Here is a 17980-nt window from a genome sequence, read left to right on the forward strand (position 1 = left end):
CTCCTTTAGTTTCCGAGATATGGACTATCGACATCTGACAATATTGGCTCTGCTTCTAACTTGGGCCAGAATTGTAAAATGGTTTTATGAATTAGCGATTTCGTTCCAATTCACATTCCAAGTAATATTCGGCATGCTAATTACGCTGCCGATTGCCAAATTGCATTATCTCTTATAGTTTCCGAGATATGGACAATCGAAATTTTACACCTTAGAGTCTGTTTCTAACTGGGGTCAAAATTGAAAAATTGTCTTACGAATTAGCGATTTCGTTCCAATTCACAGTCCAAGTAATATTCGGCATGCTAATTACGCTGCCGATTGCCAAATTGCATTATCTCTTATAGTTTCCGAGATATGGAATATCGACATCTAACAATATTGGCTCTGCTTCTAACTTGGGTCAGAATTGTAAAATGGTCTTACGAGATAAAGATTTCGTTCCAATTCACATTCCAAGTAATATTCGGCATGCTAATTACGTTGCCGATTGCCAAATTGCATTATCTCTTATAGTTTCCGAGATATGGGCTATCGACATCTGACAATATTGGCTCTGCTTCTAACTTGGGCCAGAATTGTAAAATGGTCTTATAAATTAGCGATTTCGCTCCAATTCACATTCCAAGTAATATTCGGCATGCTAATTACGTTGCCGATTGCCAAATTGCATTATCTCTTATAGTTTCCGAGATATGGACTATCGACATCTGACAATATTGGCTCTGCTTCTAACTTGCGCCAGAATTGTAAAATGGTCTTATGAATTAGCGATTTGGCTCCAATTCACATTCTAAGTAATATTCGGCATGCTAATTACGCTGCCGATTGCCAAATTGCTTTATCTCTTATAGTTTCCGAGATATGGGCAATCGAAATTTTACACCTTAGAGTCTGTTTCTAACTGGGGTCAAAATTGTAAAATGGTCTTATGAATTAGCGATTTCGTTCCAATTCACATTCCAAGTAATATTCGGCATGCTAATTACGTTGCCGATTGATAAATTGCATTATCTCTTATAGTTTCCGAGATATGGACAATCGAAATTTTACACCTTAGAGTCTGTTTCTAACTGGGGTCAAAATTGTAAAATGGTCTTACGAATTAGCGATTTCGTTCCAATTCACATTCCAAGTAATATTCGGCATGCTGATTACGCTGCCGATTGCCAAATTGCATTATCTCTTATAGTTTCCGAGATATGGACTATCGACAGCTAACAATATTGGCTCAGCTTCTAACTTGTGCCAGAATTGTAAAATGGTCTTACGTATTAGCGATTTCGTTCCAATTCACATTCCAAGTAATATTCGGCATGCTAATTACGTTGCCGATTGCCAAATTGCATTATCTCTTATAGTTTCCGAGATATGGACTATCGACATCTGACAATATTGGCTCTGCTTCTAACTTGGGCCAGAATTGTAAAATGGTCTTATAAATTAGCGATTTCGCTCCAATTCACATTCCAAGTAATGTTCGGCATGCTTATTACGTTGCCGATTGCCAAATTGCATTATCTCTTATAGTTTCCGAGATATGGACTATCGACATCTGACAATACTGGCTCTGCTTCTAACTTGCGCCAGAATTGTAAAATGGCCTTATGAATTAGCGATATGGCTCCAATTCACATTCCAAGTAATATTCGGCATGCTAATTACGTTGCCGATTGCCAAATTGCATTATCTCTTATAGTTTCCGAGATATGGGCAATCGAAATTTTACACCTTAGAGTCTGTTTCTAACTGGGGTCAAAATTGTAAAATGGTCTTATGAATTAGCGATTTCGCTCCAATTCACATTCCAAGTAATATTTGGCATGCTAATTACGTTGCCGATTGCCAAATTACATTATCTCTTATAGTTTCCGAGATATGGACTATCGACATCTGACAATATTGGCTCTGCATCTAAATTGGGCCAGAATGGTAAAATTGTCTTACGAATTAGCGATTTCGTTCCAATTCACATTCCTAGTAATATTCGGCATGCTAATTACGCTGCCGATTGCCAAATTGCATTATCTCTTATAGTTTCCGAGATATGGACTATCGACATCTAACAATATTGGCTCTGCTTCTAACTTGGGCCAGAATTGTAAAATGGTCTTACGAATTAGCGATTTCGTTCCAAATCACATTCCAAGTAATATTCGGTATGCTAATTACGTTGCCGATTGCCAAATTGCATTATCTCTTATAGTTTCCGAGATATGGACTATCGACATCTGACAATATTGGCTCTGCTTCTAACTTGGGCCAGAATTGTAAAATGGTCTTATGAATTAGCGATTTCGTTCCAATTCACATTCCAAGTAATATTCGGCATGCTAATTACGTTGCCGATTGCCAAATTGCATTATCTCTTATAGTTTCCGAGATATGGACTATCGACATCTGACAATATTGGCTCTGCTTCTAACTTGGGCCAGAATTGTAAAATGGTCTTATGAATTAGCGATTTCGTTCCAATTCACATTCCAAGTAATATTCTTCATGCTAAATACGTTGCCGATTGCCAAATTGCATTATCTCTTATAGTTTCCGAGATATGGACTATCGACATCTGACAATATTGGCTCTGCTTCTAACTTGGGCCAGAATTGTAAAATGGTCTTATGAATTAGCGATTTCGTTCCAATTCACATTCCAAGTAATATTCTTCATGCTAAATACGTTGCCGATTGCCAAATTGCATTATCTCTTATAGTTTCCGAGATATGGACTATCGACATCTGACAATATTGGCTCTGCTTCTAACTTGGGCCAGAATTGTAAAATGGTCTTACGAATTAGCGATTTCGTTCCAATTCACATTCCAAGTAATATTCGGTATGCTAATTACGTTGCCGATTGCCAAATTGCATTATCTCTTATAGTTTCCGAGATATGGACTATCGACATCTGACAATATTGGCTCTGCTTCTAACTTGGGCCAGAATTGTAAAATGGTCTTATGAATTAGCGATTTCGTTCCAATTCACATTCCAAGTAATATTCTTCATGCTAAATACGTTGCCGATTGCCAAATTGCATTATCTCTTATAGTTTCCGAGATATGGACTATCGACATCTGACAATATTGGCTCTGCTTCTAACTTGCGCCAGAATTGTAAAATGGTCTTATGAATTAGCGATTTCGCTCCAATTCACATTCCAAGTAATATTCCGCATGCTAATTACGTTGCCGATTGCCAAATTGCATTATCTCTTATAGTTCCCGAGATATGGACAATCGAAATTTTGCACCTTAGAGTGTGTTTCTAACTGGGGTCAAAATTGTAAAATGGTCTTACGAATTAGCGATTTCGCTCCAATTCACATTCCAAGTAATATTCGGCATGCTAATTACGTTGCCGATTGCCAAATATCATTATCTCTTATGGTTTCCGAGATATGGACTATCGACATCTGACAATATTGGCTCTGCTTCTAACTTGGGCCAGAATTGTAAAATGGTCTTATGAATTAGCGATTTCGCTCCAATTCACATTCCAAGTAATATTCGGCATGCTAATTACGTTGCCGATTGCCAAATTGCATTATCTCTTATAGTTACCGAGATATGGACTATCGACATCTAACAATATTGGTTCTGCTTCTAACTTCCAAGTAATGGTAATGGACCACATTCCAAGTAATATTTGGCATGCTAATTACGCTGCCGATCGCCAAATTGCATTATCTCTTATAGTTTCCGAGATATGGAATATCGACATCTAACAATATTGGCTCTGCTTCTAACTTGGGCCAGAATTGTAAAATGGTCTTACGAGTTAACGATTTCGTTCCAATTCACATTCCAAGTAATATTCGGCATGCTAATTACGTTACCGATTGCCAAATTGCATTATCTCTTATAGTTTCCGAGATATGGACTATCGACATCTGACAATATTGGCTCTGCTTCTAACTTGGGCCAGAATTGTAAAATGGCCTTATAAATTAGCGATTTCGCTCCAATTCACATTCCAAGTAATATTCGGCATGCTAATTACGTTGCCAATTGCCAAATTGCATTATCTCTTATAGTTTCCGAGATATGGACTATCGACATCTGACAATATTGGCTCTGCTTCTAACTTGCACCAGAATTGTAAAATGGTCTTATGAATTAGCGATTTCGTTCCAATTCACATTCCAAGTAATATTCGGCATGCTAATTACGTTGCCGATTGCTAAATTGCATTATCTCCTTTAGTTTCCGAGATATGGACTATCGACATCTGACAATATTGGCTCTGCTTCTAACTTGGGCCAGAATTGTAAAATGGTTTTATGAATTAGCGATTTCGTTCCAATTCACATTCCAAGTAATATTCGGCATGCTAATTACGCTGCCGATTGCCAAATTGCATTATCTCTTATAGTTTCCGAGATATGGACAATCGAAATTTTACACCTTAGAGTCTGTTTCTAACTGGGGTCAAAATTGAAAAATTGTCTTACGAATTAGCGATTTCGTTCCAATTCACATTCCAAGTAATATTCGGCATGCTAATTACGCTGCCGATTGCCAAATTGCATTATCTCTTATAGTTTCCGAGATATGGAATATCGACATCTAACAATATTGGCTCTGCTTCTAACTTGGGTCAGAATTGTAAAATGGTCTTACGAGATAAAGATTTCGTTCCAATTCACATTCCAAGTAATATTCGGCATGCTAATTACGTTGCCGATTGCCAAATTGCATTATCTCTTATAGTTTCCGAGATATGGGCTATCGACATCTGACAATATTGGCTCTGCTTCTAACTTGGGCCAGAATTGTAAAATGGTCTTATAAATTAGCGATTTCGCTCCAATTCACATTCCAAGTAATATTCGGCATGCTAATTACGTTGCCGATTGCCAAATTGCATTATCTCTTATAGTTTCCGAGATATGGACTATCGACATCTGACAATATTGGCTCTGCTTCTAACTTGCGCCAGAATTGTAAAATGGTCTTATGAATTAGCGATTTGGCTCCAATTCACATTCTAAGTAATATTCGGCATGCTAATTACGCTGCCGATTGCCAAATTGCTTTATCTCTTATAGTTTCCGAGATATGGGCAATCGAAATTTTACACCTTAGAGTCTGTTTCTAACTGGGGTCAAAATTGTAAAATGGTCTTATGAATTAGCGATTTCGTTCCAATTCACATTCCAAGTAATATTCGGCATGCTAATTACGTTGCCGATTGATAAATTGCATTATCTCTTATAGTTTCCGAGATATGGACAATCGAAATTTTACACCTTAGAGTCTGTTTCTAACTGGGGTCAAAATTGTAAAATGGTCTTACGAATTAGCGATTTCGTTCCAATTCACATTCCAAGTAATATTCGGCATGCTGATTACGCTGCCGATTGCCAAATTGCATTATCTCTTATAGTTTCCGAGATATGGACTATCGACAGCTAACAATATTGGCTCAGCTTCTAACTTGTGCCAGAATTGTAAAATGGTCTTACGTATTAGCGATTTCGTTCCAATTCACATTCCAAGTAATATTCGGCATGCTAATTACGTTGCCGATTGCCAAATTGCATTATCTCTTATAGTTTCCGAGATATGGACTATCGACATCTGACAATATTGGCTCTGCTTCTAACTTGGGCCAGAATTGTAAAATGGTCTTATAAATTAGCGATTTCGCTCCAATTCACATTCCAAGTAATGTTCGGCATGCTTATTACGTTGCCGATTGCCAAATTGCATTATCTCTTATAGTTTCCGAGATATGGACTATCGACATCTGACAATACTGGCTCTGCTTCTAACTTGCGCCAGAATTGTAAAATGGCCTTATGAATTAGCGATATGGCTCCAATTCACATTCCAAGTAATATTCGGCATGCTAATTACGTTGCCGATTGCCAAATTGCATTATCTCTTATAGTTTCCGAGATATGGGCAATCGAAATTTTACACCTTAGAGTCTGTTTCTAACTGGGGTCAAAATTGTAAAATGGTCTTATGAATTAGCGATTTCGCTCCAATTCACATTCCAAGTAATATTTGGCATGCTAATTACGTTGCCGATTGCCAAATTACATTATCTCTTATAGTTTCCGAGATATGGACTATCGACATCTGACAATATTGGCTCTGCATCTAAATTGGGCCAGAATGGTAAAATTGTCTTACGAATTAGCGATTTCGTTCCAATTCACATTCCTAGTAATATTCGGCATGCTAATTACGCTGCCGATTGCCAAATTGCATTATCTCTTATAGTTTCCGAGATATGGACTATCGACATCTAACAATATTGGCTCTGCTTCTAACTTGGGCCAGAATTGTAAAATGGTCTTACGAATTAGCGATTTCGTTCCAAATCACATTCCAAGTAATATTCGGTATGCTAATTACGTTGCCGATTGCCAAATTGCATTATCTCTTATAGTTTCCGAGATATGGACTATCGACATCTGACAATATTGGCTCTGCTTCTAACTTGGGCCAGAATTGTAAAATGGTCTTATGAATTAGCGATTTCGTTCCAATTCACATTCCAAGTAATATTCGGCATGCTAATTACGTTGCCGATTGCCAAATTGCATTATCTCTTATAGTTTCCGAGATATGGACTATCGACATCTGACAATATTGGCTCTGCTTCTAACTTGGGCCAGAATTGTAAAATGGTCTTATGAATTAGCGATTTCGTTCCAATTCACATTCCAAGTAATATTCTTCATGCTAAATACGTTGCCGATTGCCAAATTGCATTATCTCTTATAGTTTCCGAGATATGGACTATCGACATCTGACAATATTGGCTCTGCTTCTAACTTGGGCCAGAATTGTAAAATGGTCTTATGAATTAGCGATTTCGTTCCAATTCACATTCCAAGTAATATTCTTCATGCTAAATACGTTGCCGATTGCCAAATAGCATTATCTCTTATAGTTTCCGAGATATGGACTATCGACATCTGACAATATTGGCTCTGCTTCTAACTTGGGCCAGAATTGTAAAATGGTCTTACGAATTAGCGATTTCGTTCCAATTCACATTCCAAGTAATATTCGGTATGCTAATTACGTTGCCGATTGCCAAATTGCATTATCTCTTATAGTTTCCGAGATATGGACTATCGACATCTGACAATATTGGCTCTGCTTCTAACTTGGGCCAGAATTGTAAAATGGTCTTATGAATTAGCGATTTCGTTCCAATTCACATTCCAAGTAATATTCTTCATGCTAAATACGTTGCCGATTGCCAAATTGCATTATCTCTTATAGTTTCCGAGATATGGACTATCGACATCTGACAATATTGGCTCTGCTTCTAACTTGCGCCAGAATTGTAAAATGGTCTTATGAATTAGCGATTTCGCTCCAATTCACATTCCAAGTAATATTCGGCATGCTAATTACGTTGCCGATTGCCAAATTGCATTATCTCTTATAGTTCCCGAGATATGGACAATCGAAATTTTGCACCTTAGAGTGTGTTTCTAACTGGGGTCAAAATTGTAAAATGGTCTTACGAATTAGCGATTTCGCTCCAATTCACATTCCAAGTAATATTCGGCATGCTAATTACGTTGCCGATTGCCAAATATCATTATCTCTTATGGTTTCCGAGATATGGACTATCGACATCTGACAATATTGGCTCTGCTTCTAACTTGGGCCAGAATTGTAAAATGGTCTTATGAATTAGCGATTTCGCTCCAATTCACATTCCAAGTAATATTCGGCATGCTAATTACGTTGCCGATTGCCAAATTGCATTATCTCTTATAGTTACCGAGATATGGACTATCGACATCTAACAATATTGGTTCTGCTTCTAACTTCCAAGTAATGGTAATGGACCACATTCCAAGTAATATTTGGCATGCTAATTACGCTGCCGATCGCCAAATTGCATTATCTCTTATAGTTTCCGAGATATGGAATATCGACATCTAACAATATTGGCTCTGCTTCTAACTTGGGCCAGAATTGTAAAATGGTCTTACGAGTTAACGATTTCGTTCCAATTCACATTCCAAGTAATATTCGGCATGCTAATTACGTTACCGATTGCCAAATTGCATTATCTCTTATAGTTTCCGAGATATGGACTATCGACATCTGACAATATTGGCTCTGCTTCTAACTTGGGCCAGAATTGTAAAATGGCCTTATAAATTAGCGATTTCGCTCCAATTCACATTCCAAGTAATATTCGGCATGCTAATTACGTTGCCGATTGCCAAATTGCATTATCTCTTATAGTTTCCGAGATATGGACTATCGACATCTGACAATATTGGCTCTGCTTCTAACTTGCACCAGAATTGTAAAATGGTCTTATGAATTAGCGATTTGGCTCCAATTCACATTCCAAGTAATATTCGGCATGCTAATTACGTTGCCGATTGCCAAACTGCATTATCTCTTATAGTTTCCGAGATATGGGCAATCGAAATTTTACACCTTAGAGTCTGTTTCTAACTGGGGTCAAAATTGTAAAATGGTCTTATGAATTAGCGATTTCGTTCCAATTCACATTCCAAGTAATATTCGGCATGTTAATTACGTTGCCGATTGCCAAATTGCATTATCTCTTATAGCTTCCGAGATATGGACTATCGACATCTGACAATATTGGCTCTGCTTCTAACTTGGGCCAGAATTGTAAAATGGTTTTATGAATTAGCGATTTCGTTCCAATTCACATTCCAAGTAATATTCGGCATGCTAATTACGCTGCCGATTGCCAAATTGCATTATCTCTTATAGTTTCCGAGATATGGATAATCGAAATTTTACACCTTAGAGTCTGTTTCTAACTGGGGTCAAAATTGTAAAATGGTCTTACGAATTAGCGATTTCGTTCCAATTCACATTCCAAGTAATATTCGGCATGCTAATTACGCTGCCGATTGCCAAATTGCATTATCTCTTATGGTTTCCGAGATATGGACCATCGACCTCTGACAATATTGGCTCTGCTTTTAACTTGGGCCAGAATTGTAAAATGGTCTTATGAATTAGCGATTTCGCTCCAATTCACATTCCAAGTAATATTCGGCATGCTAATTACGTTGCCGATTGCCAAATTGCATTATCTCTTATAGTTTCCGAGATATGGACAATCGAAATTTTACACCTTAGAGTCTGTTTCTAACTGGGGTCAAAATTGTAAAATGGTCTTACGAATTAGCGATTTCGTTCCAATTCACATTCCAAGTAATATTCGGCATGCTAATTACGCTGCCGATTGCCAAATTGCATTATCTCTTATAGTTTCCGAGATATGGAATATCGACATCTAACAATATTGGCTCTGCTTCTAACTTGGGCCAGAATTGTAAAATGGTCTTACGAGATAACGATTTCGTTCCAATTCACATTCCAAGTAATATTCGGCATGCTAATTACGTTGCCGAATGCCAAATTGCATTATCTCTTATAGTTTCCGAAATATGGACTATCGACATCTGACAATATTGGCTCTGCTTCTAACTTGGGCCAGAATTGTAAAATGGTCTTATAAATTAGCGATTTCGCTCCAATTCACATTCCAAGTAATATTCGGCATGCTAATTACGTTGCCGATTGCCAAATTGCATTATCTCTTATAGTTTCCGAGATATGGACAATCGAAATTTTACACCTTAGAGTCTGTTTCTAACTGGTTTCAAAATTGTAAAATGGTCTTACGAATTAGCGATTTCGTTCCAATTCACATTCCAAGTAATATTCGGCATGCTAATTACGCTGCCGATTGCCAAATTGCATTATCTCTTATAGTTTTCGAGATATGGACTATCGACATCTAACAATATTGGCTCTGCTTTTAACTTGGGCCAGAATTGTAAAATGGTCTTATGAATTAGCGATTTCGCTCCAATTCACATTCCAAGTAATATTCGGCATGCTAATTACGTTGCCGATTGCCAAATTGCATTATCTCTTATAGTTACCGAGATATGGACTATCGACCTCTAACAATATTGGCTCTGCTTCTAACTTGGGCCAGAATTGTAAAATGGTCTTATGAATTAGCGATTTCGCTCCAATTCACATTCCAAGTAATATTCGGCATGCTAATTACGTTGCCGATTGCCAAATTGCATTATCTCTTATAGTTTCCGAGATATGGACTATCGACATCTGACAATATTGGCTCTGCTTCTAACTTGCGAAAGAATTGTAAAATGGTCTTATGAATTAGCGATTTGGCTCCAATTCACATTCCAAGTAATATTCGGCATACTAATTACGTTGCCGATTGCCAAATTGCATTATCTCTTATAGTTTCCGAGATATGGACAATCGAAATTTTACACCTTAGAGTCTGTTTCTAACTGGGGTCAAAATTGTAAAATGGTCTTACGAATTAGCGATTTCGTTCCAATTCACATTCCAAGTAATATTCGGCATGCTAATTACGCTGCCGATTGCCAAATTGCATTATCTCTTATAGTTTACGAGATATGGACTATCGACATCTAACAATTTTGGCTCAGCTTCTAACTTGGGCCAGAATTGTAAAATGGCCTTACGAGATAACGATTTCGTTCCAATTCACATTCCAAGTATTATTCGGCATGCTAATTACGTTGCCGAATGCCAAATTGCATTATCTCTTATAGTTTCCGAAATATGGACTATCGACATCTGACAATATTGGCTCTGCTTCTAACTTGGGCCAGAATTGTAAAATGGTCTTATAAATTAGCGATTTCGCTCCAATTCACATTCCAAGTAATATTCGGCATGCTAATTACGTTGCCGATTGCCAAATTGCATTATCTCTTATAGTTTCCGAGATATGGACAATCGAAATTTTACACCTTAGAGTCTGTTTCTAACTGGGGTCAAAATTGTAAAATGGTCTTACGAATTAGCGATTTTGTTCCAATTCACATTCCAAGTAATATTCGGCATGCTAATTACGCTGCCGATTGCCAAATTGCATTATCTCTTATAGTTTCCGAGATATGGACTATCGACATCTAACAATATTGGCTCTGCCTCTAACTTGGGCCAGAATTGTAAAATGGTCTTATGAATTAGCGATTTCGTTCCAATTCACATTCCAAGTAATATTCGGCATGCTAATTACGTTGCCGATTGCCAAATTGCATTATCTCTTATAGTTTCCGAGATATGGACAATCGAAATTTTACACCTTAGAGTCTGTTTCTAACTGGGGTCAAAATTGTAAAATGGTCTTACGAATTAGCGATTTCGTTCCAATTCACATTGCAAGTAATATTCGGCATGCTAATTACGCTGCCGATTGCCAAATTGCATTATCTCTTATAGTTTACGAGATATGGACTATCGACATCTAACAATATTGGCTCAGCTTCTAACTTGGGCCAGAATTGTAAAATGGTCTTACGAATTAGCGATTTCGTTCCAATTCACATTCCAAGTAATATTCGGCATGCTAATTACGTTGCCGATTGCCAAATTGCATTATCTCTTATAGTTTCCGAGATATGGACTATCGACATCTGACAATATTGGCTCTGCTTCTAACTTGGGCCAGAATTGTAAAATGGTCTTACGAATTAGCGATTTCGTTCCAATTCACATTTCAAGTAATATTCGGCATGCTAATTACGTTGCCGATTGCCAAACTGCATTATCTCTTATAGTTTCCGAGATATGGGCAATCGAAATTTTACACCTTAGAGTCTGTTTCTAACTGGGGTCAAAATTGTAAAATGGTCTTATGAATTAGCGATTTCGTTCCAATTCACATTCCAAGTAATATTCGGCATGTTAATTACGTTGCCGATTGCCAAATTGCATTTTCTCTTATAGCTTCCGAGATATGGACTATCGACATCTGACAATATTGGCTCTGCTTCTAACTTGGGCCAGAATTGTAAAATGGTTTTATGAATTAGCGATTTCGTTCCAATTCACATTCCAAGTAATATTCGGCATGCTAATTACGCTGCCGATTGCCAAATTGCATTATCTCTTATAGTTTCCGAGATATGGATAATCGAAATTTTACACCTTAGAGCCTGTTTCTAACTGGGGTCAAAATTGTAAAATGGTCTTACGAATTAGCGATTTCGTTCCAATTCACATTCCAAGTAATATTCGGCATGCTAATTACGCTGCCGATTGCCAAATTGCATTATCTCTTATAGTTTCCGAGATATGGACTATCGACATCTAACAATATTGGCTCTGCTTCTAACTTGGGCCAGAATTGTAAAATGGTCTTACGAATTAGCGATTTCGTTCCAATTCACATTCCAAGTAATATTCGGCATGCTAATTACGTTGCCGATTGCCAAATTGCATTATCTCTTATGGTTTCCGAGATATGGACTATCGACATCTGACAATATTGGCTCTGCTTTTAACTTGGGCCAGAATTGTAAAATGGTCTTATGAATTAGCGATTTCGCTCCAATTCACATTCCAAGTAATATTCGGCATGCTAATTACGTTGCCGATTGCCAAATTGTATTATCTCTTATAGTTACCGAGATATGGACTATCGACATCTAACAATATTGGCTCTGCTTCTAACTTGGGCCAGAATTGTAAAATGGTCTTATGAATTAGCGATTTCGCTCCAATTCACATTCCGAGTAATATTCGGCATGCTAATTACGTTGCCGATTGCCAAATTGCATTATCTCTTGTAGTTTCCGAGATATGGACTATCGACATCTGACAATATTGGCTCTGCTTCTAACTTGCGCCAGAATTGTAAAATGGTCTTATGAATTAGCGATTTGGCTCCAATTCACATTCCAAGTAATATTCGGCATACTAATTACGTTGCCGATTGCCAAATTGCATTATCTCTTATAGTTTCCGAGATATGGACAATCGAAATTTTACACCTTAGAGTCTGTTTCTAACTGGGGTCAAAATTGTAAAATGGTCTTACGAATTAGCGATTTCGTTCCAATTCACATTCCAAGTAATATTCGGCATGCTAATTACGCTGCCGATTGCCAAATTGCATTATCTCTTATAGTTTCCGAGATATGGAATATCGACATCTAACAATATTGGCTCTGCTTCTAACTTGGGCCAGAATTGTAAAATGGTCTTACGAGATAACGATTTCGTTCCAATTCACATTCCAAGTAATATTCTTCATGCTAATTGCGTTGCCGATTGCCAAATTGCATTATCTCTTATAGTTTCCGAGATATGGACAATCGAAATTTTACACCTTAGAGTCTGTTTCTAACTGGGGTCAAAATTGTAAAATGGTCTTACGAATTAGCGATTTTGTTCCAATTCACATTCCAAGTAATATTCGGCATGCTAATTACGCTGCCGATTGCCAAATTGCATTATCTCTTATAGTTTCCGAGATATGGACTATCGACATCTAACAATATTGGCTCTGCCTCTAACTTGGGCCAGAATTGTAAAATGGTCTTATGAATTAGCGATTTCGTTCCAATTCACATTCCAAGTAATATTCGGCATGCTAATTACGTTGCCGATTGCCAAATTGCATTATCTCTTATAGTTTCCGAGATATGGACAATCGAAATTTTACGCCTTAGAGTCTGTTTCTAACTGGGGTCAAAATTGTAAAATGGTCTTACGAATTAGCGATTTCGTTCCAATTCACATTGCAAGTAATATTCGGCATGCTAATTACGCTGCCGATTGCCAAATTGCATTATCTCTTATAGTTTACGAGATATGGACTATCAACATCTAACAATATTGGCTCAGCTTCTAACTTGGGCCAGAATTGTAAAATGGTCTTACGAATTAGCGATTTCGTTCCAATTCACATTCCAAGTAATATTCGGCATGCTAATTACGTTGCCGTTTGCCAAATTGCATTATCTCTTATAGTTTCCGAGATATGGACTATCGACATCTGACAATATTGGCTCTGCTTCTAACTTGGGCCAGAATTGTAAAATGGTCTTATAAATTAGCGATTTCGCTCCATTTCACATTCCAAGTAATATTCGGCATGCTAATTACGCTGCCGATTGCCAAATTGCATTATCTCTTATAGTTTCCGAGATATGGACTATCGACATCTGACAATATTGGCTCTGCTTCTAACTTGCGCCAGAATTGTAAAATGGCCTTATGAATTAGCGATTTGGCTCCAATTCACATTCCAAGTAATATTCGGCATGCTAATTACGTTGCCGATTGCCAAATTGCATTATCTCTTATAGTTTCCGAGATATGGGCAATCGAAATTTTACACCTTAGAGTCTGTTTCTAACTGGGGTCAAAATTGTAAAATGGTCTTATGAATTAGCGATTTCGCTCCAATTCACATTCCAAGTAATATTTGGCATGCTAATTACGTTGCCGATTGCCAAATTACATTATCTCTTATAGTTTCCGAGATATGGACTATCGACATCTGACAATATTGGGTCTGCATCTAAATTGGGCCAGAATTGTAAAATGGTCTTACGAATTAGCGATTTCGTTCCAATTCACATTCCAAGTAATATTCGGCATGCTAATTACGTTGCCGATTGCCAAATTGCATTATCTCCTATAGCTTCCGAGATATGGACAATCGAAATTTTACACCTTAGAGTCTGTTTCTAACTGGGGTCAAAATTGTAAAATGGTCTTACGAATTAGCGATTTCGTTCCAATTCACATTCCAAGTAATATTCGGCATGCTAATTACGTTGCCGATTGCCAAATTGCATTATCTCTTATAGTTTCCGAGATATGGACTATTGACATCTGACAATATTGGCTCTGCTTCTAACTTGGGCCAGAATTTTAAAATGGTCTTATGAATTAGCGATTTCGTTCCAATTCACATTCCAAGTAATATTCGGCATTCTAATTACGTTGCCGATTGCCAAATTGCATTATCTCCTATAGTTTCCGAGATATGGACAATCGAAATTTTACACCTTAGAGTCTGTTTCTAACTGGGGCCAAAATTGTAAAATGGTCTTACGAATTAGCGATTTCGTTCTAATTCACATTCCAAGTAATATTCGGCATGCTAATTACGTTGCCGATTGCCAAATTGCATTATCTCTTATAGTTTCCGAGATATGGACAATCGAAATTTTACACCTTAGAGTCTGTTTCTAACTGGGGTCAAAATTGTAAAATGGTCTTACGAATTAGCGATTTCGTTCCAATTCACATTCCAAGTAATATTCGGCATGCTAATTACGCTGCCGATTGCCAAATTGCATTATCTCTTATAGTTTCCGAGATATGGAATATCGACATCTAACAATATTGGCTCTGCTTCTAACTTGGGCCAGAATTGTAAAATGGTCTTACGAGATAACGATTTCGTTCCAATTCACATTCCAAGTAATATTCGGCATGCTAATTACGCTGCCGATGGCCAAATTGCATTATCTCTTATAGTTTCCGAGATATGGACTATCGACATCTAACAATATTGGCTCTGCCTCTAACTTGGGCCAGAATTGTAAAATGGTCTTATGAATTAGCGATTTCGTTCCAATTCACATTCCAAGTAATATTCGGCATGCTAATTACGTTGCCGATTGCCAAATTGCATTATCTCTTATAGTTTCCGAGATATGGACTATCGAAATTTTACACCTTAGAGTCTGTTTCTAACTGGGGTCAAAATTGTAAAATGGTCTTACGAATTAGCGATTTTGTTCCAATTCACATTCCAAGTAATATTCGGCATGTTAATTACGTTGCCGATTGCCAAATTGCATTATCTCTTATAGCTTCCGAGATATGGACTATCGACATCTGACAATATTGGCTCTGCTTCTAACTTGGGCCAGAATTGTAAAATGGTTTTATGAATTAGCGATTTCGTTCCAATTCACATTCCAAGTAATATTCGGCATGCTAATTACGCTGCCGATTGCCAAATTGCATTATCTCTTATAGTTTCCGAGATATGGATAATCGAAATTTTACACCTTAGAGTCTGTTTCTAACTGGGGTCAAAATTGTAAAATGGTCTTACGAATTAGCGATTTCGTTCCAATTCACATTCCAAGTAATATTCGGCATGCTAATTACGCTGCCGATTGCCAAATTGCATTATCTCTTATAGTTTCCGAGATATGGACTATCGACATCTGACAATATTGGCTCTGCTTTTAACTTGGGCCAGAATTGTAAAATGGTCTTAGAATTAGCGATTTCGCTCCAATTCACATTCCAAGTAATATTAGGCATGCTAATTACGTTGCCGATTGCCAAATTGCATTATCTCTTATAGTTACCGAGATATGGACTATCGACATCTGACAATATTGGCTCTGCTTCTAACTTGCGCCAGAATTGTAAAATGGTCTTATGAATTAGCGATTTGGCTCCAATTCACATTCCAAGTAATATTCGGCATACTAATTACGTTGCCGATTGCCAAATTGCATTATCTCTTATAGTTTCCGAGATATGGACAATCGAAATTTTACACCTTAGAGTCTGTTTCTAACTGGGGTCAAAATTGTAAAATGGTCTTACGAATTAGCGATTTCGTTCCAATTCACATTCCAAGTAATATTCGGCATGTTAATTACGCTGCCGATTGAAAAATTGCATTATCTCTTATAGTTTCCGAGATATGGAATATCGACATCTAACAATATTGGCTCTGCTTCTAACTTGGGCCAGAATTGTAAAATGGTCTTACGAGATAACGATTTCGTTCCATTTCACATTCCAAGTAATATTCGGCATGCTAATTACGTTGCCGAATGCCAAATTGCATTATCTCTTATAGTTTCCGAAATATGGACTATCGACATCTGACAATATTGGCTCTGCTTCTAACTTGGGCCAGGATTGTAAAATGGTCTTATAAATTAGCGATTTCGCTCCAATTCACATTCCAAGTAATATTCGGCATGCTAATTACGTTGCCGATTGCCAAATTGCATTATCTCTTATAGTTTCCGAGATATGGACAATCGAAATTTTACACCTTAGAGTCTGTTTCTAACTGGGGTCAAAATTGTAAAATGGTCTTACGAATTAGCGATTTTGTTCCAATTCACATTCCAAGTAATATTCGGCATGCTAATTACGCTGCCGATTGCCAAATTGCATTATCTCTTATAGTTTCCGAGATATGGACTATCGACATCTAACAATATTGGCTCTGCCTCTAACTTGGGCCAGAATTGTAAAATGGTCTTATGAATTAGCGATTTCGTTCCAATTCACATTCCAAGTAATATTCGGCATGCTAATTACGTTGCCGATTGCCAAATTGCATTATCTCTTATAGTTTCCGAGATATGGACAATCGAAATTTTACACCTTAGAGTCTGTTTCTAACTGGGGTCAAAATTGTAAAATGGTCTTACGAATTAGCGATTTCGTTCCAATTCACATTGCAAGTAATATTCGGCATGCTAATTACGCTGCCGATTGCCAAATTGCATTATCTCTTATAGTTTACGAGATATGGACTATCGACATCTAACAATATTGGCTCAGCTTCTAACTTGGGCCAGAATTGTAAAATGGTCTTACGAATTAGCGATTTCGTTCCAATTCACATTCCAAGTAATATTCGGCATGCTAATTACGTTGCCGATTGCCAAATTGCATTATCTCTTATAGTTTCCGAGATATGGACTATCGACATCTGACAATATTGGCTCTGCTTCTAACTTGGGCCAGAATTGTAAAATGGTCTTACGAATTAGCGATTTCGTTCCAATTCACATTCCAAGTAATATTCGGCATGCTAATTACGTTGCCGATTGCCAAACTGCATTATCTCTTATAGTTTCCGAGATATGGGCAATCGAAATTTTACACCTTAGAGTCTGTTTCTAACTGGGGTCAAAATTGTAAAATGGTCTTATGAATTAGCGATTTCGTTCCAATTCACATTCCAAGTAATATTTGGCATGTTAATTACGTTGCCGATTGCCGAATTGCATTATCTCTTATAGTTTCCGAGATATGGATAATCGAAATTTTACACCTTAGAGTCTGTTTCTAACTGGGGTCAAAATTGTAAAATGGTCTTACGAATTAGCGATTTCGTTCCAATTCACATTCCAAGTAATA

Source organism: Rhynchophorus ferrugineus, unplaced genomic scaffold (genome assembly GCF_030347505.1).
Source record: "Rhynchophorus ferrugineus isolate W39M unplaced genomic scaffold, kcgeb_rfMv2 rfM3, whole genome shotgun sequence".
NCBI lineage: Eukaryota > Metazoa > Arthropoda > Insecta > Coleoptera > Curculionidae > Rhynchophorus > Rhynchophorus ferrugineus.